General features: G+C 37.5%; 1 non-coding gene across 1 annotated transcript; it reads right to left on the reverse strand.

The window, feature by feature from the left end:
• Positions 1-7,891: 7,891 nt before the first annotated feature.
• Positions 7,892-7,998, reverse strand: LOC141709236 (small nucleolar RNA R71). The gene has a single exon (XR_012569824.1). It is a non-coding gene; the product is annotated as a small nucleolar RNA R71 (small nucleolar RNA).
• Between the last annotated feature and the right edge of the window lie 3,212 nt (positions 7,999-11,210).

An 11,210-nucleotide genomic window follows, 5' to 3' on the forward strand; every position in this document is an offset into this window, starting at 1 on the left:
CAAGTTCCAAGCATTGTTAAATCACAAGGTAATTATCTAAGACTCCTTATGCATAGTTGTGGATATCCTATACGTTTGAGCTCCTAAATCATTCACAATCTCTTCCTAAAAATCACGGAAGAAGATGGTGAATAGTGTTTTTCAAGAACTAAAATTTTTGTTCTTGAAGTTTTGTTTAGTTTAAGCTTGGATAAGGACTTTAAGGGTGATTCCAAGCCATTCTCTTGATTCTCCACTCTCCAAGGAAGGTATAACCCCTCCAAACCCTAACTTTATTTGAGTAATTAGGTTTAGTTTTGTTGATTTTAATTCATGGTAGGCTTGCTTGTTGTGAATATGGAGATTAGTTAGTTTTCTGAAGTTTTGGAGTGGTAATTCTTGGATTGTTGATTAATGAACTTAAGTGTAGTTAAATTCAAGTTTAAGAATAAGTATAAATTGTTAATGTTGAGTTGTTGGGGCTGTTATGATGTAGTATGGATGGAGTTTTGATTGGGTTGTGATTGTATTGATTGTGGGTTGAATTGGAGTGTTTTAAATTTGGGTAATCGCGTAAACATAGCCGTCGTAATGTCCGATTTACTTTAGGCTGTTTTTGTTCTTAACATTAGGACCCGTGAACTCACTGCTAGGTTTTGACCATTTCCATGATTAGATAGTTCATGTTACGAGCTTCATTTTGATATGTAGTTCGTTTGATTCCGATGTACGGTTTAGGAGAAACGGCCGTTTTAAGTAACGACGTTTCGCGAACGAATCATTACCCCTCTCCTTACTTTGAAACATAGGTTAAAGACCTAAAAGGACTAATTGGAGTATGAAACATTTATTTAAAGTGTGTTAGGCAGTTGGTAAGACACTCGCGAAAAAATCGCCTTAAAACTTGTAATGGTTAATTTATTAAAAATTGTGGAGCCGAGGGTACTCGAGCGACTTAAGAGAATCATTAAGTGCAAAGCGAGCGTTAGAGTCTAAATTGGTTAAAGTATAGATTTATGAGTGACTTTGGTTTAATTCCGACTTATATGTTGTTTATAGGTTACCAGACTCGTCCCAAGCCATTTATAACCCCCAGTCGCTCAGGCAAGTTTTCTATCCGTTATACTATTGTTGTGATGTATACATTTGTACATGCATTATCTTGTGATATATGCATAATGGTTACATAGCAAATTCTTGCGATATATTGTACCATGTGATATGGTATATATGCATGCCTGTTTCGTAATCTTGATACATATATCTGTTGATTCAGTTGATAATACCTATGCTAGAGATAAGAGGTATTTGCATATACCCTTAGTATAGGGGACCCAAAGGTGAATATTTTTCTAAAACCGGGAGTCGATGCTCCCGAGTATATTATATATATTTATGTATATATATAGATATAGTTTTCAAAACTATGAATCAAATACGGTTTATTTGATAACTTTATTTTATTAATGAATATTATTTTGAATATTCATTTGAGGACTTATGACTCCGATTATTTACTAATTATTATTCTTAATTTTATTAGAGAATAATGTGTCGATAATCAAACTTACTTTTAATTATTCAAATAAAGATAGTACTTTGTATAAGTATATCTTTGGTTATTTAATATTCATTGCAAGTATAAGTTTTAAAACTTCTACTTCAATTATTTTTATAAAGATTATTCTTTATGAGAATATTATTTAAATAATAATATTCGGATATTTTCTAATAAATTGGGACTAATTTATTCCATTAAATCAGCACTACTCCAAACATTCTTGAAAATGTTTGCGAGCCTTCAAAATGATTTTAAAAGTTAGAGCGGACCCCAAAACTCATTTTCTATATATTTAAGATCTTCCTTTCAAAGGGGATTTAAATATTCGCTCAAAACCTGAGGGATCCGGCTCTGTGGTGTGTTTATATTCGCAACCAGGTTGCTATTTTGATAAAAGAGTTTTGATTACTTACCCAATACTCGGGAAGTAAAATTCTTGGAACAAGTTAATCCATTAACAGGCATCGCCTGGGAAATATCGGTGAGTTTCCCTTTCCAACTAGATACAACTTCTTGGTGGAGCCGTATCAACAAGTTTCTACTTGGGGAAAGTGGGGACGAGCTTTACGTTTCAGAGTCATGGATTTCATCTGAACTAGGAGTGGCGTAAGTGGTCGAGTGGCGCCGGCCCAGCCTTATTATATTGGCCCAAATGGCCTGGAAGTTCCGCTAAGACGGTACATTCCTTAAGATTCCAGTGTTCGGTTGACAAGTAAATCCGACAGGTTCTCCTCTACATGTAGAAAATGGTGGGGTTGTACTACTACGAGTGATCATCGTAAGTGGTCTTCCTGGCGCGATACACTCTCGTAATGAGTTCATCATCCAATTGGATATTTCTACAACACTACCCAGAGCACTTCGCTAGAAAGGCTACAGGTTGGGTGATTGTTGAGTGTTGGCAGGGTCGAGTTTTCAAAATGATGTTTGCATCAAATGAAGTATCTCGTAACTTCATTTTATTTTGATGATATTTTAAAGATTGATTCTATACAAGTTTTGTCTTGTAGCTTAATCTATGGGATGAACTAATTATAACTTGAACGGTGGTAGTTCAAGTAGTATTCAGAAAATATATAAGTATATTGGAGTATTTTATAACTTCATCTTTTAAACTTATATCTAGTAAATGATTATCTTATGCATGACAAAGATTTTCAGAAAAATGTTGAGACAAGGTTAGATATATGATATCACCTTACAACGATATTTTTATACAGTTATAAACTGGAACTCTGTGTACATTATACATGGAAGAGGACTTCCAAGATTTTGAAAAGTATATATACATATATACTGAATATTTTGCGACTTGGTCGCGGTAAGATATCAAACTTGGTTCATTTCTTCTTGACCAAGACTTTCATGAGTACTATGAGAATGCTCATATATTGTAAATCATTATACATATTATTTTGGTGGGCTTGTTGCTCACCCTTGCTTTCTTCTTTCATCACACAACAACAGATAGAAAAGATGAACAAGACCAAGCTTCCAATTCGCAAGCGGTTAGAAAACATTTCACGGTTTTCTGGAAGCGTTGATGCCGCCGTAGCTGAGGTAGGAGCTACCAATAGGCTAGGTTTTCAACTATTGATGAACCAGACTTATGTATAATATGAATTGTAATAATGGCAAAGAAATGTAAATTTATTCAGAACCTTCTTGAGGTGTAATGGTTTATTATGTGGAATAAAATGACTTGTGTTATTTTTGGTATTCATCTCTGAGACTATAACTTGTGGTGTGTGTGTGTATATTGTGGGGTCACAGTACTCAGTAGTTGGTTGACTGTTAAGATTAAGTATTGATAAGGGAAATGGAACTCGTGATGACCCGAATCCCCGACCCCGGATTTGGGGGTGTTACATGTTTTGTCAGTATGAAATGTTTTCTCATCCTCCCCATAATCGGGGTCATCCTACATGTTTTAAATCCTTATATTCCACTTCATTAAGTTATAGGTTCCTTCTATCTTGATGGCATCCTCCCTGACTATCACATTCAAGGTTTGCCCTAAATCTTATTCCTCGAACTATGGCTTTCACCTAATATCTCGTCCTTAAGCTCTTGAACGTTTGGAACCCAAATTCTGTAGGAATACCTCATTATTCCTTTATCATCTTTCTCGGTATTAATCTCTTCTCTATTTATTGGCTCTCTGCCTTCATTCATCACTTTTTCTTGGCACAATATGATCTTTCCAATAATTCGGGCTATATTGCAATCTCAAACAGCTTTTCGGTACCGGCTCCGGTTACCTTCACTTCTATTTCCATTTTTCTCAAAATCTCTTATCAACTCTCCCAAAGACATTTTCATCTTGAGTCTCTCCTTTATACTAAGGGCATTAGCCACCATTTTGGCTTTCCCTGGATGGTAAAGAATCTCATAATCGTAATCCTTGATTTGCTCTAACCACCTCCTCTGGCACATGTTGAGCTCTTTCTGAGTGAAAATATACTAGAGAACTTATGGTTTATGTAAATTTCGCACTTTTCTCCATACAAGTAGTGCCTCCAATCTTTAGGGCAAAACTATTGCCACGAGCCCAAGTTCATGGGTAGGGATATCGGATTTTATATTCCCTTAATTGTCTTGATGCTACGCGATTACCTTGTTGTGCTATATAAGAAGCACCCTAATTCCTTATGTGAAGTGTCACGACACATCACAAAATCTCCTTTTTCCATCCGGCAACGCCAATATAGGGGTCGTCACCAACCTTTTCTTTAGTTCTTAAAAGCTGTTCTCGCATTTCTCTGCCATTCGAACTTCTCAGTCTTACAAGTAAGCCGCGTTAAAGGGGCCACTATCTTTATAAACTTGAATGAACCTCCGGTAATGACCGGCCAATCCTACCTCTGGTAGTCACCCTAACCATGGTCATCAATTCCTTAGTGGTCCTTTATTCATTCTTGTCAAGATCCTCCATGGGATCCTAGTCAGCAACAATCCCTTCTAGGACAACATCCCCAACCGCTACATCCTCAATATGAACATCATTCGGTCCCTCATTAGGACGTTCTATCGGATCCACAATCTGATCTCCAATAAGTAATAAAACATCATCGCGCTGTTGCTCCTCAACCTCAGGGTTCGGAGTTCCGCTACCATATACGATAACGAACTACGCTTCTATCACGATATTTATAAGGGTTCCCATAAGGGTTTTAACTGTCAGTACTACGTTAGGTAGCCCGACTATGAACTTGGCAAGAGTTCTTATTATCTTAGTGAGCTTATTATATTAATGCCACATCATCTCTGAGGTTTATAACGCTTTGCTCTGATACCATTTCTGTAACACCCCCAAATCCGGGGTCGGGGATCCGGGTTGTCACGAGTTCCATTTCCCTTAATAACACCTAATTCTTAATAAACAATCATCTACTGTGTACTGTGACCCCACAATATACACACACCACAAGTTATAGTCTCAGAGATGAATATCCAAAAATAACACAAGTCATTTTATTGCACAATTATAAACCATTACACCTTAAAAGGGTTTCTGAATAAATTTACATATTCTTTGCCATTGTTACAATTCATAAGTATACATAAGTCTGGTACTTCAAAAGTTTAAAGCCTAGCCTATTGGTAGTTCCTACTTCAGCTACAACGGCATCAACGCCTACAGGAAACTGCAGAATGTTTCCTATCCGCTCATGAATTGGGAGCTTGGTCATGTTCCTCTTGTCTATCTATTGTTGTGTGATGAAAGAAGAAAGCAAGGGTGAGCAACAAGCCCACCGAAATAATATGTATAATAATCAACAATATATGAGCATTCTCATAGTACTCATGAAAGTCTTGGTCAAGTAAAAATGAACCAAGTTTGTTATTTTAATACGACGAAGTCGCAAAATATTCAGTATATATATACATATATACTTTTCACAATCTTGGAAATCCTCTGACATGTATAATATACACAGAGTTCCAGTTCATAACTGTATAAAATATCGTTGCAAGGTGATCTCATATATCTAACCTTGTCTCAACATTTTTCTGAAAATATTTGTCATGCATAAGATAATCATTTACTAGATATAAGTTGAAAAGAGAAGTTACAAGATACTCCAAAATACTTATATCTTTTCTGAATACTACTTGAACTACCACCGTTCAAGTTATAATTAGTTTCAAAAGTTCATCACACATATGAGATTACAAGATAAGACTTGAATAGATTCAATCTTTGAAATATTATGGAATGAAATAAAGTTACGAGATACTTCATTAAGTCCCGATATATATATATATATCCATATATATCTCTCATACATTTCCTGAAAACCTCTGTCATGTAAAGTATGAACAGAGTTGCAATATCCAATGAATTTGGAAAGAAAAGAATTTTGGCATAAACCCGATATCTTGCTGATCAGGCAAAGATACCAATAAGTAACCTTTTCTACTAGTAGATGGATGAATCCCCCACCGGTCATCACCCTGGCCTCATTAGCACCTGATAAGTGGATTTTATATCCACTTGGAATGCTTTATTACAAGCTTAAATTGGTGTTTTGGACTCAAGTTGTTGGTCTTTTGATGTGTTTTTGTGTTATTGCATTTCAGGTATCAGTTAAATGAAGAAAAGAGCTTTTAAAGGAAATATGATGAAAAGTGATCATATTTGGAAGCCAAGGCCATTGTCAAGTTGTAGAGAATCTCGTTAGCTTCGCGTGGGCAGTTGAATCGCCTAATTCTGACGAGTAGAACTGATTTCGCTGAGAAAGCCTTTTTTGAGTGGAATTTGACGATTTTAAGGGTCCAGGTCCACTAGGGGCGTATATATACTTAAAAAAAGGGTTTTCATCATCCGGGAAGATTGGGATACCAAGGCAGAAGGCCTAGAAGCACATAACAACTCCGAAAAAGAAGATCTTGATTTCAACTTGTGATTCTTTGAATTAGTTATAACTTTGGATGCTCGTTTTCGTTCTTGTTGAACCTAGATATCGTTTATTCGTACTTTAATTATTATTCAGTTTATTAAGACCTTGTTTTATACCATGCTTTCATTGGAACCCATGGTGACGATGAGCTTGATTATGGGCTAATCGTTGTCATGGGGTTCTAGCGGATTTACTTATGGATTTCAATAATTAATTGTTTTGATATCTTGGTGTGTGGTGATTGTATGATATCCTAGTATTGGTTGTGCTTATTCGTCTTATGTGCGTACCTAACATATAAGATAGCGTGTTAATCTCTATTGAAGCGACAGTGAATATAGAGGATTAGAACTTGCCATGCTAGCATAGATTCATGTATGTGTATGCATGATTCGTAGGTAACTCTAACCGTTTTACTTGCCCTATGTAATCAAGATAGATAACTTGTGCTTAAGCCGTTATGTTGTCAAATTCTATAGACATATAGGGTCTCAATATAATTGGTGCCTATTCAGCTTCTATCTCTTTTGTGGATGTCTGGTAGAATGGTACCGTGCAACGAAAGTTGGCGTTTATCAGTTTCGTGTTATCTGATTAGTGTCCTCACCATCACATGCTAAGGTTAAGAACGAGAAGGCTATTGAATGAAGTATTTAATGAAGTTAGAATCCCATGTTTGTCATATATATTAATTCAACCTCAATTCTCTTAGTTAATGTTATTTAGTATAATCTCTTAGTTTAATAAAAACCCAATTTGTTATTTGTCTTAGCATTGAGTGATAACCATACATTGTTGCATAGGTGCATAAATTGAACTTAACCTAAACCAGTCTCTGTGGGAATGAATCTGATTTAGATCTTATACTACTTGCGAACGCGTATACTTGCGTGAATATTAGCGCGTGTTTTCGCCCTAACAAGTTTTTGGAGCCGCTTCCGGGGACTCGGTGTTAATTTTTAGTTTATGTGCTTGTCATCAGTGGTCGTTAAAGTTCAGTGACTTGGATTCTTTTACTTTCACGGTTTACTTGTTTGTGTTTCAGGTACTCATTACAATGGGAGATCCAGTAGCACGAACGAGAGCTTTGATGGATTTTTCTCAACCCAAGATCAATGACATTCAATCTAGCATTGTCCGACCAGCTATCACAGCTAATACCTTTGAGATCAAGCCTGGCATAATTCAATGGGTGCAGAATTCAATCCAGTTTGGGGGTTCTTCAACGGAAGATCCCAATATGCACATTAGGGATTTCATTGAGATCTGCGACACCTTCAAGTTCAACGGTGTTTCTGAAGATGCTGTGAAGCTGAGACTGTTCCCATTCTCTCTGAGGGACAAGGCTAAGAGCTGGTTACACTCTCTACCAGCTGGTTCGATTACTACTTGGGAGGATCTTGCTCAGAAATTCCTTACTAAATTCTTCCCTATGGCGAAGACAGCTGCAATGAGGAACGCTATTACTCAATTTGTGCAGCAAACGGGAGAATCGCTATGTGAAGCTTGGGAGCTCTACAAGGAGATGCTTAGGAAGTGTCCTCATCATGGAATTCCTGATTGGATGATCATCACTTGTTTTTACAATGGGTTGGGAGCACAGTCCAGACCCATGCTCGATGCAGCATCAGGCGGAGCATTATGGGCAAAGAGCTATAAGGAAGCTTATGATCTAATTGAACTGATGGCTGCTAATGAATATCAGTATCCAACCCAGAGATGTCCACAGGGCAAGGTAGCAGGAGTACTTGAGGTGGATACAACTACGACTATCACTACTCAACTAAAGGCGTTGTCTATGAAGATCGATTCTCTGGCTAACTATGGTGTTAAGCAGATAACCAGTGTTTGTGAGCTGTGTGCAGGTCTGCATGCGACAGAGCAATGCGTTATATCTAGTGACTCAGCTCAGTTTGTGAGCAACTTTCAGAGATCGCAGCAGCCAGTTCCTGCCACTTATTATCCTGACAACTGGAATCATCCTAACTTCAGCTGGAGCAACAATCAGAATGCGATGCAACAGCCGTTCCAGCAGTTTGTAAATAAGCTATTTAACCCTCTTGGTTTTTAGCAATAATTTACACCAAGACAACAACTCCAACTTCAACAACAAACTAATGATGCAGGTCTATCTTCTAATGAAAAATCTGAATTGGAGGAGTTAAGGCTTATGTGCAAAAACCAGGCTCTTATATGCCAAAGCCAGGCTATTTCTATCAAGACTCTGGAGAACCAAATAGGGAAAATTGCTAATGCCTTATTGAATCGACCACCAGGAACGCTTTCTAGTGATATAGAAGCCAATCCAGGCAAGAGGGAAGTCGAAGAACAGGTTAACGCCATCACCTTAAGGTCCGAAAAGGTTGTAAGCCCCCAAATTCAGCAAGACGAAGAGCCTGAAAAGTCTCAACTTCCAGAATCTGAAGTTTTAGCTGAAGAAGATATGCATAAGGAAGTAGAGGTGGAACCAAGGAAGACTACTGTGGAACACACTCCTCCTGAGGGTAATATAGGGGAGAAACAGATTTATCCTCCACCTCATTTTCCTAAAAGGCTGCAGAAGAAAAAGCTGGATAAGCAGTTTGAGAAGTTTCTGGAGGTGTTCAAGAAACTTCATATCAACATACCTTTCGCTGAAGCTCTTGAACAGATGCCTAGCTATGCGAGGTTGATGAAAGGTATTCTCTCTCGGAAAGTGAAGCTTGATGACTTAGAGACCGTTGCTCTAACGGAGGAATGCAGTGCTATGCTGCAACAGAAGTTGCCTCCGAAGCTTAAAGATCCTGGAAGCTTTACTATTCCTTGCACCATCAGAAACTTGTCCTTCTACAAGTGTTTATGTGATTTAGGAGCTAGCATCAATCTAATGCCCTTATCTATCTTCAAGAAGCTTGGTCTGCCTGAGCCGAAACCAACGTACATGTCATTGCAACTAGCTGACCGTTCCATCGCTTATCCACGAGGTATAGTGGAGGATGTCTTGGTCAAGGTGGATAAACTCTTCTTCCCTGCTGACTTTGTAATTCTTGATTTTGAGGAAGATAAGAAGATTCCCATTATCTTGGGAAGACCATTCTTGGCTACAGGCCGAACTATGATCGATGTGCAAAAATGAGAGCTTACGATGAAGGTTCATGATCAGAAGGTCACTTTCAATGTGTTCAAGGAAATAAAGTTACCCACAGCTAAAGATGAGTGCTTTAAAGTAGAGCAAATTCAGGTTTTGAATGCACCTCCTTGGAAGAGGAAGTTGGATATGCCATTCGATTCTCTTGGGTTGGCAGAGCTGAAAATTTCTCAGGAGCGTTTTGAACCATTTACTCAAGAAGCTCCCATACTTGAGCTCAACCGACAGCCAGATCTCTTGAGATATTCATTCTTAGGTGCACCCCCTGACAAGGGGTTGGGATATATCTTTGATGATGTAGAGGGTAGCCGAACGGATCCTCCAGTGCCTATAGAGGGTTCTTCTCATGTACAGCAGGTAGTTGATAGGACTGGTGTTGGTGATGAGCAGTACAGGCGAGTAATTAGGCGTATGGAGGCCATGCACGACATTTACCGTCATTTTGCTGAAGATTTGACACACGCTTTCGGTACTATTTTCCGAGACACTAGTGGCGAGGTTGATTGGCCACCTGATCCTCCACCCGATGAGGGTGATTCTCCCGCTAATTAGGTATGCCTGAAATCCTTATTATTACCTTCAATGAGGACATTGAAAATTTTAAGTTTGGGGGTGATAATGTAAGGATTAGTAGTGTGTGTCCATATAGATTCATATAGATTCATATTGCATGTTTAGTTGTAGTTCATTCATATTTTTGCATGATTGTTCATTTAGGACATATTTGTTTGTTTTTATGTGATTTCATATAGTTGCATTTGCATGCATATTTAGCATGATCCCTTAAGATGGACTATGATATTTGATAAGTTGATGTTGATTTGAGTGTGGTGATGACGAATAGAGGGATGTTTAAGTCCGAATGAATTGATTTGCATGCCAGAAACAAATATTTTCACAAAGTCTTATAGGGTTGCTTTTGATCTAGATCATGATCATACTTGTTTTTTGTTGAGATTTAATCACTTGGTTATATTTAGAATTTGTGATATTCTCGTAATGACGTAAAAACACTAATCTTTTTATCTGGAGAAAAACTTGGATTTCATTGCTAGTTGTTGTAAATCTAGGCGTCAAATGGCTAGTAGTCGGCTCATATTTTTATGAGTAGTCTAGGGTTGAATGAGATGGAGCGAAACACACTCATTCAGAAATTGTTGAAAAAAAAGAAAAGAGAAAAAAAAGAAAAAAAGAAAGAAAAAAAGTATGTGTTTATGCATAATTGATCAAGAGTGAGCTCTTTAATACTCGAGTTATTAAGTTCTAGGGGACTTTGTGCCTAGTGACCTAAGGCTTTTATAGTCTGGGATCCGCTAACCTAATGCTCGCTACATGGGTATTATTGTATAAGTCTTTTAGGACATCATTCATTGCACGATCAAATAAGCATCTTTGATATGTGTTCAATAATAGTGTGAATCCTTGTATAAATCTAGTAGAAAGGAGGTGTTGTGAGTCATAATGCGTTTATTGTCTATTCTGTTTATAAACTTTTGATTGTTTCGATGATAGATAAGTTATGGTTATTGATCTAGTATCGAGAGTATATTTGTTAAGCATCCACACACGCACGTTTCTGGTTTGTGAGTTGGTTTGTGGGATTTATTCAAACTCTGTTTCAAGTTATTGCATTCTTAGA

Source organism: Apium graveolens, chromosome 2 (assembly GCF_009905375.1).
Source record: "Apium graveolens cultivar Ventura chromosome 2, ASM990537v1, whole genome shotgun sequence".
Taxonomy (NCBI): Eukaryota; Viridiplantae; Streptophyta; class Magnoliopsida; order Apiales; family Apiaceae; genus Apium; species Apium graveolens.